The 7,029-nt window shown below is 38.8% G+C and overlaps 1 long non-coding RNA gene across 5 annotated transcripts; it reads left to right on the top strand.

The window, feature by feature from the left end:
- Positions 1-326: 326 nt before the first annotated feature.
- LOC119326584 lies at positions 327-2,254 on the top strand. 5 transcript variants are annotated; one of them, XR_005158058.1, is made up of 6 exons: positions 327-778; positions 884-1,053; positions 1,132-1,227; positions 1,343-1,453; positions 1,525-1,745; positions 1,854-2,254. It is a non-coding gene; the product is annotated as an uncharacterized LOC119326584 (long non-coding RNA). The 5 variants fall into 5 exon arrangements; XR_005158063.1 differs by having other exon boundaries at positions 328-1,053; positions 1,343-1,443; XR_005158060.1 differs by having other exon boundaries at positions 328-1,053; positions 1,555-1,745.
- Positions 2,255-7,029: the final 4,775 nt, after the last annotated feature.

The following is a 7,029-nucleotide window of genomic DNA, read 5'->3' as shown; positions in this document are numbered from 1 at the left end:
CATACTAAACTCATTAAAGTCTCTCTCTTTGTCAGGAGACTCCTGGCCGAACTATGTCCGGCTCGAGTGGGAAGCAGGCGACGAGGGAATTTGTTGCCCACCCACCACCCACTTCATTGCCACTGTCGATGATTTGATTGACGGGCTTGACTTCGACTCTGAAGACATTGACGTTGTGGATGACGATGTAGGAGAAGAACAGGAACCACCGCCCACGGGGCGCTGGACAGCCACCTCCTCGTATGATACACACACACAGATATATATATTCTGATCACAACGCTCTATATAGGCGCGACCACGTGTTCACAATATTACAGAAAACCCATGGCGCTGTTCTGCCCCTAACCTCCTCCTACCCCGATCCAAAAATCCCCACCGCCGTGAGGCTCCACACCAACCCATCTCCAGCCCCTGGCTCCGGTGTGCCTCCCGCTGACGGCCCTCCCGGCCCCTGCGCACCACTCGCCGCCGTCGCCCCGTCCCCGACGCGCTTCCCGCTGCCGCCACTCGGCCACGACGCGCCTACCGCCGCAGCCGTCCCGGCCTCGGCGCGCTTCCCGGCGCTGCCTCCCCGGCCTGGCGCGCCTCTCTCCATCCCTAGATTGCCTCCGGCCGCCGCCCTCCATCCCCACCACGCCCACATGCCCGGACCTCTGCCGGCCACCGCATCCACTGGCTCGGCTGCACGCGACCGAGACCCCCCTCTCGCAGCAAACCTTGCCGCTGCACGCCGCCGGCCAGAGCCACTACTCCCTCTGCTCCTCAATTGTCCCAGGTTCGTGCTGCCCTGATTCTCTTCGTGTTCTATTTCAGGTTGGGTGCAGTCTGAACAAAAATCACATGTTCTTTTCTTTGCCTAATCAACGTCGTCGGGAGCTAGAGCTCGTACAGATCCTAGACCTCGTCGGGTACGTCAATGAACTGCTCCTCCTTCAACTCCTGTCTGATCAGCTCGTCTGGGAATAGAAGGGCCAAGGTCGTTGGGTTCAGCATCGGCGGCGACTTCAACATAGCACAAGAAGTTCATGTAAATCTACTGCAAAGGTTCAGGTACATAAAAAATATACTCCTTTGTGCATATAGATGAATTCTCACCTACCCATTTTTCTTTCGGTGATGCTGCTGCAGTTCAGCTTGAGAGCTAGAGAGAGATTAGTTGCTGTTGCTGCCCATGTTTTTCTGGTTTGAACTTGCTGATGTCCGTGGTTGAAGGAATGATAAGAGGTGCTATCCCCGTCGGCTTGGAGCAAATTTGTTACTTGAAGATGTTCTTCTTTGTTTGCTTACTAAGAAAGCCACATATTTTGGTTAAAAGATTGATGAGACGTGCTTTCCACAGATGGTCTTCCTGTGTATCATTAACATGAGCAGAGGATCATGCTCTCTTGCGTTCGTGACTTTGGATGGCTTCTGGTCAACTACAGGTTGGAAGTTTAACATGTGAGATTAAGTAAGTGCAAAAAAACTACAAGTTAGAAGTTTAACTTGTGAGAGGAAAATCAAAATGCAAAATAACTGCAGGTTAGAAGTTCATCTTCTGTTCGCATTCAGATTGCTTGCCACCGCCACGCATTCCTTCGGAAACAGCCACCTTGCATCCCACCGTCGGCCACACACGATGCTACCAACACACTGCCCCAGGCCGAGCCATCCACCAGCAGACGAGCTGGCTCTGGCTGTGCTCGAGGTCGCCTCGCTCTTCCCTGCTGGAGGACAAGTTCTACTACAGCCATGGATTAACAGTAAGTTCTACTTCATCTATACACCAAGTCCGGGGATTACATATCATCTACTCTTATGCCAACAAGTCGTTGTCGAACAACATTCTGAGATCTCTGAAAAAATTGCAGATTGTCTATTGTTATGCCATCAAGGCGTTGCCCAAGAGCCACCCGATTTCTCTCAAAATTTTGGAGATCAGTAATTGTGAGGCGCTCAAGTTGTTGCCCAAGAATGACCTTCCAAGTTCAATGCTAGAGTTACATGTCCTTCTATGAGCAGCGAGGAGCTAAAAAAAAGAGAGTGCCGCAAGCTAATAGGAACAATCCCGATTGACATAACCTGACAAGTCCAAGGGTACTTACCAATGAACTTGCTATTAATTAGAACTTGGCTATTATGTACTTATCTCGCTACATGAGACATTCATGTACATAGACACGGGGAATTCACATATATCACAAATTCATGTACAGGAAAGTTGATGCTTTGTGTTTACATTTTAAAAATTGTGTTCTCAGCCTTCACCAAATCGTGTGGCCGTGGTTGAAGTTCTAATTAAGATTTGTAGTAGTCTCTTTAATAAAATTCTGAGATCGACATTTCATTAACTGAAGCCTCTGGTCTCATGTGTACTAAAAAACATTTTGCTTAGTATACTCTGCATCCTTGAAATACTTGGACTTGATCATATATACTGTTAAGTGATTGATCATGTAGATTGAAGAAAGAACAGAGAAGAGAAGTGAGTCCTAAAGCTGTTTCCAAAAATATGTGTGTTCAAAAAAGATGTTGATACACAAAAATATAATTGTGGATGAGAAGTTCAATTTTTGAAAGGTTCAATGTGTGAACAAGTTGCGGGATTTGCTATTGTGCATATGAACTTTCCGGCAGCCATGCTTGGCGGCTTCACTGGCACCTGCTTGTACTAATGCGCAATTTATTTGGCTTAAAAAAATTGTTTTTGTGAAGGTCAAGATGTTGTGTTGCAGCAGGTCAAGTGTGTATTGTATGTGTGTGTGTGTGTGTTTTAAATGCATATCTTCATTGCAAAACGGTATGTTCATTCTTTGATGTGAGGACGGTTCCCCATGCAAAAGGATTGCAAAAAAGAATTCTATTTCCTTTATAGTATTGTGTTTTTATTAGAAGAAAAGAAAAAGAGAAGTTCGGTTTCTAATGATGACGTGGTTCAACGTGCAAACCAATTGAAAAACTGTACAGGTTCGCCTACCAAAAATGACCAACATTTCTTGTGGAAAAAATTTCACTCTGTTTTTTTTAACTCTACGTGAGAACTTTATGCTCTTTCAAATGTGTGCATTCGTATTTGTGTAAATACATGTAGCACACGAAGTGTATGTGTATTCTTGTGTGTAATTTTCTTAAATTTTAATAGAATGCGAAGTTCATGTTTTAGAAATTCTTAAGTTCACGTGTACCACATACTGAAGAAATTCATCTATGAACAAAACAGACCGCCTAGGCCATTTCACCGATGGCAAAAAAAGCCTAAAAATGTCGCGAGACAAAAAATAAAACTTCAAAGGATATACTCCCTCCGTCCGGAAATACTTGTCGTAGAAATGGATGAAAATGGATGCATCTAGAATAAAAATACATCTAGATACATCCATCTCTTTGACGAATATTTCCGGACGGAGGGAGTAACATAGAAAGTTCTTCGAAAGTGGACAAAAAAATAATTTTGTTTTGTAAGTTTAACCATTTCTATAAAAATATCTTGAAGTTCAAATTTAAATAATAGGGTGGTTCAATGTTTATTACAAACCTATGATTTTCCTCGTTACCATAGAATAAACCAAGAAGTTCAAAAATAAAAAATGTTGCAGTTCAAAAAGTTTATAAAAAAATGGTGTCTAGATTTAACAATTTTTTTTGGAGAAGTTCAATTTTATATTGCGGGACATCCGACCTCCAATTACATGTTTTAAAATGGCAAAAAATGATGTCCGACCTTCAATTGCGTGTAATTTGACATATACACAAAAATATGGCAGAAGTTCATAATGAAAACAACAAGAAGTGCAAGTACTACAAACAATGCATTTCAGGTGAGAATAAAAGTAGAAAAATAAAAGCATAAAAGGTTTGTTGAAAGAAGTTCAAGTCCTTTGTCCGGAGAAGTTCAAAAATTCTTGCGAGAGAGGTTCACCTAGTATTTCCATGTTCGAAAACACAAATAAGAAAATGTTTTTTTGCGTTTTGAAACAATTCTCTAAATCCACAAAGAAGTTCAGTTATTATTTAGGAGCAATTTGATTTCAAAAAGAAAATAAAAATTAAATGATAAAAACGGGAAAAGCTAATGTACTACATGGTGTGTGTTTAATACGAGAAAAAGAATAGAAAGGCAAGGTTTTCCTCGTTATTAAAGAATGGAAATAAGAAGTTCAAAAATTAAATAACAAGAAGTTCAACTTTGAATAATACAGCGCTTCAAAATTTCATAAAAAAGATTAAGAAATAAACCAGAAAGTCCATATTAAAAAGATGGAGAAGTTCGATGATTATAGAAAACTCAGAGTTTCCTAGTTATTAAAGAATGCAAACAAGAAGTTTAAAAATAAAATAGCAAGAAGTTCAACTATTAAAAATAGAGCACTTCAAAATTCATAATAAAAGATTAAGAAATAAAACCAGGAAGTCCATATTAAAAAGATGAAGAAGTTCGATGATTATAGAAAACTCAAAATTTCCTCGTTATTAAAGAATGGAAACAAGTCAAAAATAAAATAAAAAGAAGTTCAACTATTAAAAATATAGCGCTTCATAAATTCATAAAAAGAAGATTCAGAAAATCAGATTAAAAATTCATTAAAAAACTTAAAAAAATTCACGTAACCGAGAGAAGTTCAGGTTGATAACTATGAGAAGTTCATGTACTACATGGTGTGCATTTTGTATTAAAAAAATAAAAAAAGTAAAGGCTAAAAGTTTTGTTGTTATAAGTTCAAGTCCTTCGTCGGAGAAAGTTCAAAAAATTATTGTGAGAGAGATTTGTACAAAAAGAATATATCATTTGTGTAACACTAACGAATGGATGAAAAAATTACAAGCGAAAATACGTCACAGAAGTTCAACTGGAAACAGCAGGAAGTTCAACTACTACGTTGAATGAATTTCACATAAAAAACTATTAAAATCGTCGCGGGTATGAAAAAATGATCAACACGGGAAATTTGCATGTTTACAGCAGCTTTCCATCGGTATGTCACTTACTCAATTCCGGTGAGTGGATGGAGAGCTACAATCAGTGAATGAAGAGCTACGAGCAAAAAAAAGCACGTGAAAAACAGAGTGAAGTTCAGGCAGAACTGCCACAGAAGTTCAAGTACTTCATGCAATGCATTTTCGACGAATCTGTTTCACCATAAAGGTAGAACGAGTGATCTCGCCATTTCTGAAATTACTTGAAAATGACTGAGATTCAGAGAAACCCATCATCATGGAAAAGTTTCGTATTTTTCGTAGCTTTTCAACAGTATATTATTTGCCTCATTCCGATGAAATTTGTAGAAATTATAGCGAAAATACATTTTTAGCCATTTTCAAAATCAACGTAAAAATGTAATGAATTTGGAGAAACAATATATACCAAAAAGTTTCGCATTTGTTCAGGCTTTCCAACGCCATATCATTTGCTATGTCCGGACGTATGATTAAAAAAAATATCGAAAATACAAACTTGGTAGAACTTGTACCATTTCCTAAATTACTTTTAAACCATTCAAAATTAGAAAAAAACTTTCAACATGAGAAAAAGCGCATTTTCATAAGCTTTCCAACGTGATGTCATTTGTCTCAATTGGCTTAGGCGTTTAGAGAAATGGGAACGAAAATACGAACTTGGTTGTACGGTTTGCGAAATTTTATGATTTTCCACAATTCTTTTTAACCATAGGGAATTAGAAAAAACTTTCAGCATGTGGAAGGAGCAGTTTTACAGCAGCTTTCCAACGCCATATTATTTGCCTCATTCCGATAAATGGTTTAGAAATGCGATCGAAAATACGATTCACGTTTTTTGTATGAAGAAAAAACGGTTTTCAAAACTGCTCTTAAACCACTTACATTTTGCCAAAATTTTAAGTTGGGTCATGATACTGGTGTCCATAGCTTTCTAACGGTATATCGCAAGCCCCATTTGGGCAATGTTGACCAAAGTTCAACCTAGCACTACGGGAAATTCAGGTCGAACAAATCAGGAAGTAAAATTGCAAAAAACGCAATTTCATCACGACCCGAGAGCAAAATCCGCCAGCAAGCGAGATTTCTATTTAAAACTGGTATTTAGTTGCTAAAAAACCTTTCTAGATTACACTAACATCATATAGAACACTACTAACCAGAATAATTCAAGGAGGAAGCCACGGTTGCAAAGATAGCCCGAAGGTCGGGTTCGTACAGAGAGAAGTTTAGGCGCGTGTACAAACAAAAATACGTCACAGAAGTTCAACGTGAAAATAGCATGAACTTCAACTACTATGCTGAATGAATTTCAGATGAAATTTTTTAAAATCATTGCGAGTATGAAAAATGATCAACACGGGAAAGTTGTGTGTTTACAATAGCTTTCCATCGGAATATCACTTGCTCAATTCCCGTGAGTGGATGTAGAGCTAGAAGTAGTGGATAGAGATATACGAGGAAAAAAAGGGAAAACTTTGTTTTTGCCACTCTAGTTTTTGCCAACTTTGCTTATGCCACTCTAGAATTTGACATCTCACGTTTGCCACTCTTAGCTTTTGACAATACATCACAAATGCCATTTTGTGGCAAAAACGATAATTTTTCATTTCACTTTTGCCACTCTTAGCTTTTGACATGTATCACAATTGCCACTCTAAAACTTTTGCTTTTGCCACAGAATGGCAAAAGTGATATATTGTCAAAAGCTAAGAGTGGCAAAAGTGAAATGTCAAATTATAGAGTGGCATAAGCAAAGTTGGCAAAAACTAGAGTGACAAAAACAAAGTTTTCGCGGAAAAAAAAGCACGTGGAAAACAGAGTGAAGTTTAAGGTTTCATACCGAGAAGTTCAGGTACTTCACGCGATGCATTTTTAGTGAATTTGTTTCGTAATAAAGGCAGAACGAATGATCTCGCCATTTTTGAAATTACTTGAAAATGGCTAGAAATCAGAGAATACTGTCAACATGAAAAAGTTTCGCATTTTCCGTAGCTTTTCAGCGGTATATTATTTGCGCCATTCCGACAAAGTTTGTAGAAAATACGGCGAAAATACATTTTTTGTTATTTTCGAAACTGGCTTAAAACTGTA

Source organism: Triticum dicoccoides, chromosome 1B (genome assembly GCF_002162155.2).
Source record: "Triticum dicoccoides isolate Atlit2015 ecotype Zavitan chromosome 1B, WEW_v2.0, whole genome shotgun sequence".
Taxonomy (NCBI): Eukaryota; Viridiplantae; Streptophyta; class Magnoliopsida; order Poales; family Poaceae; genus Triticum; species Triticum dicoccoides.
This window is presented reverse-complemented; position numbering and strand designations above follow the sequence as displayed.